This window comes from Hordeum vulgare, chromosome 3H (assembly GCF_904849725.1).
Source record: "Hordeum vulgare subsp. vulgare chromosome 3H, MorexV3_pseudomolecules_assembly, whole genome shotgun sequence".
In the NCBI taxonomy this organism is placed as follows: domain Eukaryota; kingdom Viridiplantae; phylum Streptophyta; class Magnoliopsida; order Poales; family Poaceae; genus Hordeum; species Hordeum vulgare.
The window spans coordinates 371,582,877-371,597,622 of record NC_058520.1 but is presented as its reverse complement, the minus strand read 5'-3'; positions in this window follow the sequence as shown (position 1 = coordinate 371,597,622).

Here is a 14,746-nt window from a genome sequence, read left to right as displayed (position 1 = left end):
GCATAGAGGGGAGTAGGGTGTGATCACATTCACTTAGATAAAATATCAAGTTGAATAAATAGCTATAAGTGAATGTTGTTGAGGACTTTTGAAATCACAGTCTATATATATATATATCTAGGCAAATGTAAATCATCAAGTATTTTGAGGATTTTGAAGATTTGAAAAACTTTAGGATTTTGTGACAAAGCGTCAGATTGATGAATTTCAGCTTTGAAGAAGAACAACTTGAAGAATTTCAAAGTTGGTTGGTGGCGTGACCCACCGTATATGAATGATGATTTCACGCGCCGCGTACAATTGTCGTAGGGCCGTGAGAATAAGATTCTTCATTGATTTCATCACACTAAGAGTGATATTCTTCATTGATTGAAGAAAATCGATTCTTCGTGTGTTGCACATCTAAGTAATCAATTTTGCATAAGTGTTAGGATGTGTGCATGTTTTTACAAAACATTTGAAGATTATAAGATATTTAGCTCACACCGCAACTTGCAAAACCTTTTCTCATCCAAGGGCTTAGTGAAAATATCTCCTAGTTGATCGTTAGTCTTCACATGGTCGATGAGGATATTGCCCTTGAGGACATGGTCCCGAAGAAAATGATGACGTATCTGGATGTGCTTAGTCTTCGAATGTTATACTCGGTTGTATGCAATCTTGATTGCACTCTCATTGTCGCACTAGAGAGGCACATTCTTCATGTTGATGTTGTAGTCCTTGAGGGTTTGCTTCATCCACAGCAATTGAGCACAACATGATCCAACAGCAATGTACTCAGCTTCGGCAGTGGGGAGAGAAACGCAGTTCTACTTCTTTGAAGACCAGCAGACTAATGATCTTGTGAGGAAAAGACAAGTGCGAGAAGTTGACTTGCGATCCTCACGGTCACCAGCATAGACAGAATCAGAATATCCCACAAGATGAAGATTTGAGCCCTTGGGGTACCATAATCCTAGTGTTGGTGTGTGAGCTAAGTATCAAAGAATATGCTTCACAGCCTTATGGTGTGATTCCTTCGATTTTGCTTGAAAACATGCACACATGCAAACACTAAGCATTATATCTAGCCTAGATGCACACAAATATAGTAAAGAGCCAATCATGGAGCAATATACCTGTTGATCAAATTCTTTACCATTTTCATCATTGCTAGGCATGGGAGTCTTGGCGCCTTTGCACTCATGCGTGTCGAATTTCCTCAGAACATCCTTGAGGTATTTCTCCTGTGATATGAAGATCCCATTGCGTTGATGACGAATTTGAAGACCTAAGAATAATTTTAGCTCCCCCATCATAGACATCTGATATTCTTCACTTGTCATGTAAGCAAATTCATCACTGTAACATTTGTCAGTACAGCCAAATATGATGTCATCGACATATATTTGACATACAAATAGTTCATTGTCACAGGATTTTGTGAAAAGAGTTGGATCGAGTGAACCAGGTTTGAAGCCTTTCTGCATGAGGAATTCCTTCAATGTATCATACCATGCCCGAGGGGCTTGCTTGAGGCCATAGAGTGCCTTTTTGAGTCTGGAGACTTTGTGTGGATTCTTCGGATCCTTAAAACCTGGGGGCTGAGCAACATATATACTTCTTCCTCAAGCTTACCATTGGGGAATGCACTTTTCACATCCATTTGATATAAGATAATGTTATGATGATTAGCATAAGCAAGTAGTATTCGAATAGCTTCAAGTCTAGCAACAGGTGCAAAAGTTTCATCAAAATCAATTCCAACCTGTGTGTAGCCTTGGGCTACAAGTCATGCCTTATTCCTCACCACTTGACCATCCTCATCTTGCTTGTTTCGGAAAATGCACTTGGTGCCGATGATATTGTGCTTGCGAGGATCTGGTCGTTTGACGAGCTCCCACGCGTCATATAGCTTGAATTGAAGAAGTTCGTCTTGCATGGCTTGAATCCACTTAGGTTCCATGAAAGCCTCAACAACTTTTGAAGGTTCTCTGATAGACACAAAGGAAGAATGCCCACTAAAGTTAACTAAGTGTGAAGCTTTTGAGCGAGTGAGAGGACCTGGCGCATTGATGTCATCGAGGATTTTGTCAAGTTCTACTTCATTTGCAATCCTAGGATGAGCTGGTTGAGGATTTCGTCTGGGCTGAGGAATTTGTTCTAGAGAAATTTCCTCAGGAGCATCTTCTTGTTTTCCATGAGTTCTAGGAGTGATTTCTTCAGCAATTTCCTCAGTAGGAACAATGTCTTCAGTAGCTTTGAGCTTGGTTGTTTCCTCAGGAGACAATTTATCTGGATCAGGAGGGAATTGCTCTCTTTGTGAGCCATTAGTTTCATCGACCGCACATCTACAGTTTCAACAACCTTGTTGAAGAGTATGTAGGTGTGCGAGTCCTTTCCGTAACCAAGCATAAAACCCTCCTGTGCTTTAGGTGCAAACTTTGAGCTATGGTGAGGATCTCTAATCTAGCATTTTGCACCGAAGACTTTGAAATAACTTACATTGGGTTTCTTGTTAGTGAGGAGTTCATATGAAGTTTTCTTGAGGAATTTGTGAAGATATACCCTGTTGATGATATGGCAAGCAGTGTTGATTGCTTCAGGCCAGAAACAACGAGGAGTCTGATATCTTCAAGCATGGTTTGTGCCATCTCAACCAGAGTCCTATTCTTTCTCTCGACGACGCCATTCTGCTCAGGAGTATAAGGAGCAGACAATTCCTGAGTAATACCAAGTTCATCAAGGTAATCATCAAGACCAGTGTTTTTCAATTATGTTCCATTATCACTCCTGATGTGGTTGATCTTGACGCCGAAGTTCGTCGAGGCCCTTGAGGAAAATCATTTGAAGACTTCCTGCACTTCAGTTTTATACAGAATTATGTGCACCCAAGTATATCTAGTGTAATCATGAACTATAACAAATCCATATAGAGATGCAAAATTTGTTAGAGCGGCATAATGAGTAGGTCCAAACAGATCCATGTGAAGCAATTCAAATGGACGAGTAGTGGTCATGATAGTCTTTTCGGGTGTTTGGATCTGGTCATTTTTCCAGATTCACAAGCACCGCAGAGGTGGTCCTTGAGGAATTTGACTGATTCGATGCTAATGACGTGCTTCTTCTTCGCCAGCGTGTGCAAATTCCTCATGCCTGCATGACCAAGTCTTCGATGCCATGGCCACCCTTCTGAGGTTTTTGCTAATAAGCAAGTGGCTGGTTGAGGACCTGTAGAGAAATCAACAAAGTACAAATCCCCTCTTCTAACACCTTCAAAGACTTTGGATCTGTCAAATTCCATGATAACAACACATCTATATTTTCCAAAGATAATAACCATGTCAAGATCACAAAGCATCGAGGCTGACATGAGGTTAAACCCAAGGGATTCAACAAGCATCACTTTCTCCATGTACCTGTCCTTAGAAATAGCCACTTTGCCAAGTCCCAATACCTTGCTTTTACCTTTGTCAGCATAAGTGATTTGCTTCAATGGTGATGGAGTCAGTGGCATATTCATCAGCAAGCTTTTGTCACCAGTCATGTGGTGTGTGCAGCCACTATCAAGAACCCACTCAGTACTCTTGGGTTTGTCATCCTACACATGAATTAGTACAGCTTACCATCTCATATGCTTTAGACTTGAAGAATATGATATCAATTTCATCAGATAGGAATTTCATCATAAACAGTAATTTTGAGGACGTGTGAAATGTTTTCATTTCATTAATTGTTAGCTTGCGTCCTATTAAGCATTTTTCTCAGGTCTCCAGCAAATTCTTTAGATGATGATTTCCATCTGGAGACCTGTCGTGCAGAAGTGATTAGTTCAATTTCTTCACCACCCACATTTGAAGGGGTGGTAAAGAGTTCATCATCTTGCGAGCACCATATGAGAAAGGGGGCATTGAAGCTAATGCACCTCTCTTTACAGTAGGGCGGGTTAGAGTACTTAAATGAATAGGCAGAGAAAATCTTTGAGGATTTATGAACATAATGATTTGAGGAGTAATGGTCATATTCATATCCCTTGTAATTTCCGTGCATATCAGAAGCATTAGCACGAGTATGAGCATAGTTTTGACCAGTTCAGTATTTTGATCCCCTTGAAGACTTTGGACCTCCCGAGGAATTTGATCTGGGGTTCAGATTCTTCACATGTGGTGTCATGAGGACATTCACATGAACATTTTCAAGGCAACTTTTGGGGACCCAGATTTTCCTCAGGGGTGGTCCATTCCTGTAGTTAGTTCCAACATATCGAGCAAATACTTCACCAAATTGTTTTTTGGACAGTTTATAGTTGAAGTCAAATGACTCATCTGAGGAATAGGAAAATTCACATGCAAAGCCTGTTAGATTGGATTGATCAACAGGAGGACCTTTAGCAGCAACCCATGAGGTTTTTGGGTACTGCTCAGGTTTCTAGTATGATCCATCAACATTCAGTTTCCTCTCAAAGGCAATTCCTTCTTTCCTCGGGTTCCTGTTTAAAATCTGCTTTTTGAGCACATCGCAAAGGGTTTGGTGCCCTTTGAGACTTTTTTACATGCCTGTCACATACAATTCCTTCAGACCTGCATTTTCGTTAGTAACATTTGTGGTTTCCCGAAGTGAGGAATTTGATACCACACGAACAGTTGAAGAATTTGTAGCAATAGAAGCATTTGACGATTCTGGTGAAGAATTGACAGTTTCACGTTTGATGCATTTAAGACATGGAGGAATGAACTCAACCTGAGTGGCACTGATCTGTTGAGCGAGTAATGAATCATTTTTCATACGAAGATCATCATGAGACATCCTCAGCTTCTTAAGATCAAGTTTCCTTTGAAGAAATTCATAGGAAAGTTTCTCATGATCAGCGAGGAGTGTGCCATGACGATCTTGAAGATTATCAAATGTGGACTGAAGACTTTTCATATCTTCAGTGAGGATTTGGGTAAGATTCATTTCATCATTCAACAGGTCATCGCTTGTGTCTAGCAGTTTCTAAAGTTTTTCAAGGGCAGTTTGTTGTTTGGTTGCAATGATAGCAAGTTTACTCTACCTGGGTTTTTTATAATCATCAGGTTCACAGTCACTTGAATCAGAGGAGGAAGCATCATTCAGTACCGTTGAACCTTTTGCCATGAAGCAATAGGTTGGAGCGAAGTCATCAACATAGTCATCAGTGTGGATGGTGTTGTCGTTTTCTTCAAGGTTGAACATTGACTTGCTGACGAATGTGGTAGCTAGTGCAAGACTAGCCTGTCCAGATTCTGATTCTTCTTCACAACCCTCCTCTTCATCACATTCCTTAGATTCTGCCTCAGAATCCATTTCCTTGCCAATGAGAGCCCGAGCCTTTCTGAAACTAGTCTTCTTGTGCGATGAGGACTTTGAGGATGAGGATTTTGAAGATTTCTTCTTTTTCTTCAAGTAATCAAAACTTTCATCCTTGTATTTCTTCTTCTTTGATTCCATCACCCAACGAGGACAATCAGCAATGTAGTGACATGATTTCTTGCATTTGTGGCAGGTTATTTTTTGTAGCCCTCAGATGAAGATTCTGATTTCCTCATATCTCTTCTTGAAGATTTACCAAACTGGACACGTCTTGTAAACTTCTGGAATTTCCTCACGAGCATTGTATGCTCCTGTCCAAGTTCTTCAGGATCACTAATGCTGCAATCCGAGTCTTCTTCTTCAGATGAGGAAATTTCTTTGGCCTTCAGTGCACGAGGTCTAGAATAGCTTGGTCCATATAGATCCCTCCTACCTTCTTGTTGGAATTCATGAGTATTGAGTCTTTCAAGTATATCAGCATGATCAAGCATTTTGTAGTCTAGTCTTTCTTGAATCATAAGAACTAAAGTAGCAAATGAAGAATGCAAAAATCTTAGCAGTTTCTTCATAACTTCATGGTCAGTAATGTCTCGAGCTCCCAGTGCTTGCAGTTCATTTGATATGTCAGTGAGGCGATCAAAGGTATCTTGGCAGCTTTCATTACCAAGCCTCTTGAAGCGATTGAAGAGATTGCGAAGAACATCAACACGAGAGTCACGCTTAGTTGATACTCCTTCATTTACTTTGGACAACCTTTCCCAGATTAGTTTTGCTGAGCCCAAAGCACTCACTCTGCCATACTCACCTTTTCTCACATGGCCACAAACGATATTATTAGCTTGAGAATCTAGTTGCTTGAATTTCTTCACATCAGCGGCAAAGATAGTAGATGTGATGAGAGGAACACCATGTTCCACAATATACCAGAAATCATTGTCAATAGCTTGTAGATGCATCTGCATCTTGGTCTTCCAGAAGGGAAGTCCTTTCCCTCGAAAGTAGGACATCCTGCAGTAACCTTGATCATGCCTGCAGTCGACATAACTAAAACTCTAGGTGGTTAAACCAAAATCACACAGAACAAAGAAGTACCTTGCTCTGATACCAATTGAAAGTGCGTTATATCGACTAGAGGGGGGTGAATAGGAGATTTTTAGAATTTCATCACTGAGGAAATTCCTCACTGATGACTAACTTGCAGCAGAAACAACAAAGGATTAGGGGTGCAAAGTATTGTTGGGGAACGTCGCATGGGAAACAAAAAATTTCCTACGCGCACGAAGACCTATCATGGTGATGTCCATCTATGAGAGGGGATGTGTGATCTGCGTACCCTTGTAGACCGTACAGCATAAGCGTTAGTGAACGCGGTTGATGTAGTGGAACGTCCTCACGTCCCTCGATCCGCCCCGCGAACAATCCCGCGATCAGTCCCACGATCTAGTACCGAACGGACGGCACCTCCGCGTTCAGCACACGTACAGCTCGACGATGATCTCGGCCTTATTGATCCAGCAAGAGAGACGGAGAGGTAGAAGAGTTCTTCGGCAGCGTGACGGCGCTCCAGAGGTTGGTGATGACCTTGTCTCAGCAGGGCTCCGCCCTAGCTCCGTAGAAACGCGATCTAGAGGAAAAACCGTGGAGGTATGTGGTCGGGCTGCCGTGGAAAAGTCGTCTCAAATCAGCCCTAAAACCTCCGTATATATAGGTCGGAGGGAGGGGACCTTGCCTTGGGGCTCAAGGAGCCCCAAGGGGGTCGGCCGAGTCGAAGGGGGAAGACTCCCCCCCAAACCGAGTTGGACTTGGTTTGGTGGGTGGGAGTCCTTCCTTCCCTTCCCACCTCCTCTTTTTTTTTCCTTTTCTCTTTGATTTTCTTTCCTAGGCGCATAGGGCCCTTTTGGGCTGTCCCACCAGCCCACTAAGGGCTGGTGTGCCACCCTCAAGGCCTATGGGCTTCCCCGGGGTGGGTTGCCCCCCCCCCCCGGTGAACTCCCGGAACCCATTGGTCATTCCCGGTACATTCCCGGTAACTCTGAAAACCTTCCGGTAATCAAATGAGGTCATCCTATATATCAATCTTCATTTCCGGACCATTCCGGAAACCCTCGTGACGTCCGTGATCTCATACGGGACTCCGAACAACATTCGGTAACCAACCATATAACTCAAATACGCATAAAACAACGTCGAACCTTAAGTGTGCACACCATGCGGGTTCGAGAACTATGTAGACATGACCCGAGAGACTCCTCGGTCAATATCCAATAGCGGGACCTGGATGCCCATATTGGATCCTACATATTCTACGAAGATCTTATCGTTTGAACCTCAATGCCAAGGATTCATATAATCCCGTATGTCATTCCCTTTGTCTTTCGGTATGTTACTTGCCCGAGATTCGATCGTCAGTATCCGCATACCTATTTCAATCTCGTTTACCGGCAAGTCTCTTTACTCGTTCCGTAATACAAGATCCCGCAACTTACATTAAGTTACATTGCTTGCAAGGCTTGTGTGTGATGTTGTAGTACCAAGTGGGCCCCGAGATACCTCTCCGTCACACAGAGTGACAAATCCCAGTCTCGATCCATACTAACTCAACGAACACCTTCGGAGATACCTGTAGAGCATCTTTATAGTCACCCAGTTACGTTGCGACGTTTGATACACACAAAGCATTCCTCCGGTGTCCGTGAGTTATATGATCTCATGGTCATAGGAACAAATACTTGACACGCAGAAAACAGTAGCAACAAAATGACACGATCAACATGCTACGTCTATTAGTTTGGGTCTAGTCCATCACATGATTCTCCTAATGATGTGATCCCGTTATCAAGTGACAACACTTGCCTATGGCCAGGAAACCTTGACCATCTTTGATCAACGAGCTAGTCAACTAGAGGCTGACTAGGGACAGTGTTTTGTCTATGTATCCACACAAGTATTGTGTTTCCAATCAATACAATTATAGCATGGATAATAAACGATTATCATGAACTAAGAAATATAATAATAACTAATTTATTATTGCCTCTAGGGCATATTTCCAACAGTATCCCACTTGCACTAGAGTCAATAATCTAGTTCACATCACCATGTGATTCCAACGAATCCAACACCCATATAGTTCTGGGGTCTGATCACGTCTTGCTCGTGAGAGAGGTTTTAGTCAACGGTTCTGAAACTTTCAGATCCATGCGTTCTTTACAAATCTTTATGTCATCTTATAGATGCTGCTGCTACGTGCTATTCAGAAATGCTCCAAATATCTACTCTACTATACGAATCCGTTTCACTACTCATAGTTCTTCGGATTCGTGTCAAAGCTTGCATTGACGTAACCCTTTACGACAAACTCTTTAACCACCTCCATAATCGAGAAAAATTCCTTAGTCCATTAGTTACTAAGGATAAATTTCGACCGCTGCTAGTTATTCAATCATGGATCACTCTCTGTACCTCTCAACAGACTTTGAGTCAAGGCACACATCAGGTGCGGTACACAGCATGGCATACTTTAGATTCTACGGCTAAGGCATAGAAGACGACCTTCGTCTATTCTCTTTATTCTGCCGGGGTCGGGTTTTTTGAGTCTTACTCAAATTCACACCTCACAACGCAACCAAGAACTCCTTCTTTGTTGATCTATTTTGAACTCCTTCAAAAACTTGTCAAGGCATGCATCTTGTTGAAACTTCCATTAAGCGCTTTCGTTCTATCTCCATAGATCTTTGATGCTCAACGTTCAAGTAGCGTAATCCAGGTACTCCTTTGAAAACCTCTTTCAAACAACCTTGTATGCTTTACAGAAATTCTACATTACTTCTGATCCACAATATGTCAACCACATATACCTATCAGAAATTCTATAGTGCTCCCACTCACTTCTTTGGAAATACAAGTTTCTCATAAACCTTGTACAAACCCAAAATCTTTGATCATCTCATCAAAGTGTATATTCCAACTCCGAGATGCTTGCACCAGTCCATTGAAGGATCACTGGAGCTTGCATACTTGCTAGTATCTTTAGGATCGACAAAACCTTCTGGTTGTATCACATACAATGTTTGCTCAAGGAAACCGTCGAGAAAACAATGTTTTGACATCCTACGTGCAATATTTCATAAATAATGCATCAACAACTAACACAATTCTAACAGACCTTTAGCATCGCTACGAGTGAGAAAGTCTCATCATAGTCAACTGTTTGATCTTGTCGAAAACATCTTTGCGACAAGTCGAGCTTTTCTTAATAGTGACTTATCACCATCATTGTCTGTCTTCTTTTAAAGATCCATTTTTACTCAATAGTCTTATGACCATCAAGTAGTTCTTTCCAAAGTCTACACTTTGTTTTCATACATGGATCCTCTCTCGGATTTCATGGCTTCCAGCCATTTGTCGGAATCTAGGCCCACCAACGCTTTCTCCATAACTCGTAGGTTCACTGTTGCTCAACAACCTGACCTTCAAGACAGGGTTACTGTACCACTCTGTAGTAGTACGCGACCTAGTCAACCTACGAGGATTGTAGTAACTTGATCTGATGCTTGATGATCACCATCATTAGCTTCCACTTCAATTGGTGTAGGCGCCACAGGAACAACTTCCTGCGCCCTGCTACACACTGGTTGAAGTGATGGTTCAATAACCTCATCAAGTTCTACTACCCTCCCACTCAATTCTTTCGAGAGAAACCTTTCCTCGAGAAAGGATCCGTTTCTAGAAACAAACACTTTGCTTTCGGATCTGAGATAGGAGATGTACCCAACTGTTTTGGATATCCTATGAAGATGCATTTATCCGCTTTGGGTTCGAGCTTATCAGACTGAAACTTTTTCACATAAGTGTCGAAACCCCAAACTTTCAAGAAACGACAGTTTAGATTTCTCTAAACCTCAGTCTATACTGTGTCATCTCAACGGAAATACGCGGTGCCCTATTTAAAGTGAATGCGGTTGTCTCTAATGCATAACCCATAAACGATAGTGGTAATTCGATAAGAGACATCATAGTATGCACCATACCAAATAGTGCGTGGCTATGACGTTCAGACACATCATCACACTATGATGTTCCAGGTGGCATGAACTGCGAAACAATTTCCACATTGTCTTAACTGCGTACCAAAACTCGTAACTCAGATATTCATTTCCATGATCATATCGTAGACAGTTTATCCTCTTGTTACGACGAACTTCACTCTGAAACGGAATTGAACTTTTCAACATTTCAGACTTGTGATTCATTAAGTAAATACTCTTGTATCTACTCAAATCGTCAGTGAAGTAAGAACATAATGATATCCACTACGTGCCTCAGCACCCATTGGACTGCATACATCAAAATGTATCACTTCCAACAAGTTACTATCTTATTTCATCTCAATGAAAACAAGGCCTTGCTCATGTGGTATGATTTGCATGTCACTAGTGATTCGAAATCAGGTGAGTACAAAGATCCATCAGCATGGAGCCTCTTCATGCAATTTATACTAACATGACTCAAGCGGCAGTGCCACAAGTAAGTGGTACTATCATCATTAACTCGTATCTTTTGGCACCAATATCATGAACATGTGTAACACTACGATCGAGATTCAATAAACCATTGAAGGTGAATATTCAAGAAAATAGAGTAACCATTATTCTCCTTAAATGAATAATCGTATTGCAATAAACACGATCCAATCATGTTCATGTTTAACGTAAGCACCAAATAACAATTATTTAGGTTTAACACCAATCCCGATGGTAGAGGGAGCGTGCGACGTTTGATCATATCAACCTTGGAAACACTTCCAACACGTATCGTCACCTCGCCTTTAGCTAGTCTCCGTTTATGCCGTAGCTTTCATTTCGTGTTACTAATCACTTAGCAACCGAACCGGTATCCAATACCCTCATGCTACTAGGAGTACTAGTAAAGTACACATCAACATCATGTATATCAAATACACTTCTTTCGACTTTTGCCAGCCTTCTTATCTACCAAGTATCTAGAGTTGCTCCGCCTCAGTGACTGTTCCCCTCATTACAGAAGCACTTAGTCTCGGGTTTGGGTTTAATCTTGGGTCTCTTCATTAGTGCAGCAACTGTTTTGCCGTTTCACGAAGTATCCCTTCTAGCCCTTGCCATTCTCAAAACTTAGTGGTTTTACAAACCATCAACTATTGACGCTCCTTCTTGATTTCTACTTTCGCAGTGTCAAACATCGCGAATCGCTCAAGGATCATTGTATCTATCCTTGATATGTTATAGTTCATCACGAAGCTCTCACAGCTTGGTGGCAGTGACTTTGGAGAACCATCACTATCTCATCTGGAAGATTAACTCCCACTTGATTCAAGTGATTGTCGTACTCAGACAATCTGAGCACACGCTCAACGATTGAGCTTTTCTCCTTTACTTTGTGGACAAAGAATCTTGTTGGAGGTCTCGTACCTCTTAACAAGGGCACAAGCATGAATTCACAATTTCATCTCTTTAGAACATCACTTATGTTCCATGACGTTTTACAACGTTTTTGGCGCCTTGCTTCTAAGCCATTAAGTATTTTGCACTGAACTATCGTGTAGTCATCAGAAACGTGTATGTCGGATGTTCATAGCATCCACAGACGACGCTCGAGGTGCAGCACACCGAGTGGTGCATTAAGGACATAAGCCTTCTGCGTAGCAACGAGGACAATCCTTGGTTTTACAGACTCAGTCTGCAAAGTTTGCTACTATCAATTTTCAACTAAATTTTCTCTAGGAACATATAAAAACAGTAGAGCTATAGCGCAAGCTACATCGTAATTCGCAAAGACCATTAGACTATGTTCATGACAATTAGTTCAATTAATCATATTACTTAAGAACTCCCACTCAAAAAGTACATCTCTCTAGTCATTTGAGTGGTACATGATCCAAATCCACTATCTCAAGTCCGATCATCACGTGAGTCGAGAATAGTTTCAGTGGTAAGCATCTCTATGCTAATCATATCAACTATACGATTCATGCTCGACCTTTCGGTCTCATGTGTTCCGAGGCCATGTGTGCACATGCTAGGCTCGTCAAGCTTAACCCGAGTGTTCCGCGTGCGCAACTGTTTTGCACCCGTTGTATGTGAACGTTGAGTCTATCACACCAGATCATCACGTGGTGTTTCGAAACGACGAACTGTAGCAACGGTGCACAGTCGGGGAGAACACAATTTCGTCTTGAAATTTTAGTGAGAGATCACCTCATAATGCTACCGTCGTTCTAAGCAAAATAAGGTGCATAAAAGGATTAACATCACATGCAATTCATAAGTGACATGATATGGCCATCATCACGTGCTTCTTGATCTCCATCACCAAAGCACCGGCACGATCTTCTTGTCACCGGCGTCACACCATGATCTCCATCATCATGATCCCCAACAACGTGTCGCCATCGGGGTTGTCGTGCTACTCATGCTATTACTACTAAAGCTACGTCCTAGCAAAATAGTAAACGCATCTGCAAGCACAAACGTTAGTTATAAAGACAACCCTATGGCTCCTGCCGGTTGCCGTACCATCGACGTGCAAGTCGATATTTACTATTACAACATGATCATCTCATACATCCAATATATCACATCACATCGTTGGCCATATCACATCACAAGCATACCCTGCAAAAACAAGTTAGACGTCCTCTAATTTTGTTGTTGCATGTTTTACGTGGTGACCATGGGTATCTAGTAGGATCGCATCTTACTTACGCAAACACCACAACGGAGATATATGAGTTGCTATTTAACCTCATCCAAGGACCTCCTCGGTCAAATCCTATTCAACTAAAGTTGGAGAAACCGACACTTGCCAGTCACCTTTGAGCAACGGGGTTACTCGTAACGATGAAACCAGTCTCTCGTAAGCATACGAGTAATGTCGGTCCAAGCCGCTTCAATCCAACAATACCGCGGAATCAAGAAAAGACTAAGGAGGGTAGCAAAACGCACATCACTGCCCACAAAAACTTTTGTGTTCTACTCGAGAAGACATCTATGCATGAACCTAGCTCATGATGCCACTATTGGGGAACGTCGCATGGGAAACAAAAATTTTCCTACGCGCACGAAGACCTATCATGGTGATGTCCATCTACGAGAGGGGATGTGTGATCTACGTACCCTTGTAGAACGTCCAGCAGAAGCGTTAGTGAACGCGGTTGATGTAGTGGAACGTCCTCACGTCCCTCGATCCGCCCCGCGAACAATCCCGCGATCAGTCCCACGATCTAGTACCGAACGGACGGCACCTCCGCGTTCAGCACACGTACAGCTCGACGATGATCTCGGCCTTATTGATCCAGCAAGAGAGACGGAGAGGTAGAAGAGTTCTCCGGCAGCGCGACGGCGCTTCGGAGGTTGGTGATGACCTTGTCTTAGCAGGGCTCCGCCCGAGCTCCGCAGAAACGCGATCTAGAGGAAAAACCATGGAGGTATGTGGTCGGGCTGCCGTGGAAAAGTCGTCTCAAATCTGCCCAAAAACCTCTGTATATATAGGTGGGAGGGAGGGGACCTTGCCTTGGGGCTCAAGGATCCCCAAGGGGGTCGGCCGAGTCCAAGGGGGAAGACTCCCCCCCCCCAAACCGAGTTGGACTAGGTTTGGTGGGTGGGAGTCCTTCCTTCCCTTCCCACCTCCTCTTTTTTTTCCTTTTCTCTTTGATTTTCTTTCCTAGGCGCATAGGGCCCTTTTGGGCTGTCCCACCAGCCCATTAAAGGCTGGTGTCCCACCCTCAAGGCCTATGGGCTTCCCCGGGGTGGGTTTCCCACCCCCCCCCCCCCCCCGGTGAACTCCCGGAACCCATTCGTCATTCCCGTTACATTCCCGGTAACTCCGAAAACCTTCCGGTAATCAAATGAGGTCATCCTATATATCAATCTTCGTTTCCGGACCATTCCGGAAACCCTCGTGACGTCCGTGATCTCATCCGGGACTCCGAACAACATTCGGTAACCAACCATATAACTCAAATACGCATAAAACAACGTCGAACCTTAAGTGTGCAGACCCTGCGGGTTCGAGAACTATGTAGACATGACCTGAGAGACTCCTCGGTCAATATCCAATAGCGGGACCTGGATGCCCATATTGGATCCTACATATTCTACGAAGATCTTATCGTTTGAACCTCAGTGCCAAGGATTCATATAATCCCATATGTCATTCCCTTTGTCCTTCGGTATGTTACTTGCCCGAGATTCGATCGTCAGTATCCGCATACCTATTTCAATCGCGTTTACCGGCAAGTCTCTTTACTCGTTCCGTAATACAAGATCCCGCAACTTACATTAAGTTACATTGCTTGCAAGGCTTGTGTGTGATGTTGTATTACCGAGTGGGCCCCAAGATACCTCTCCGTCACACGGAGTGACAAATCCCAGTCTCGATCCATACTAACTCAACGAACACC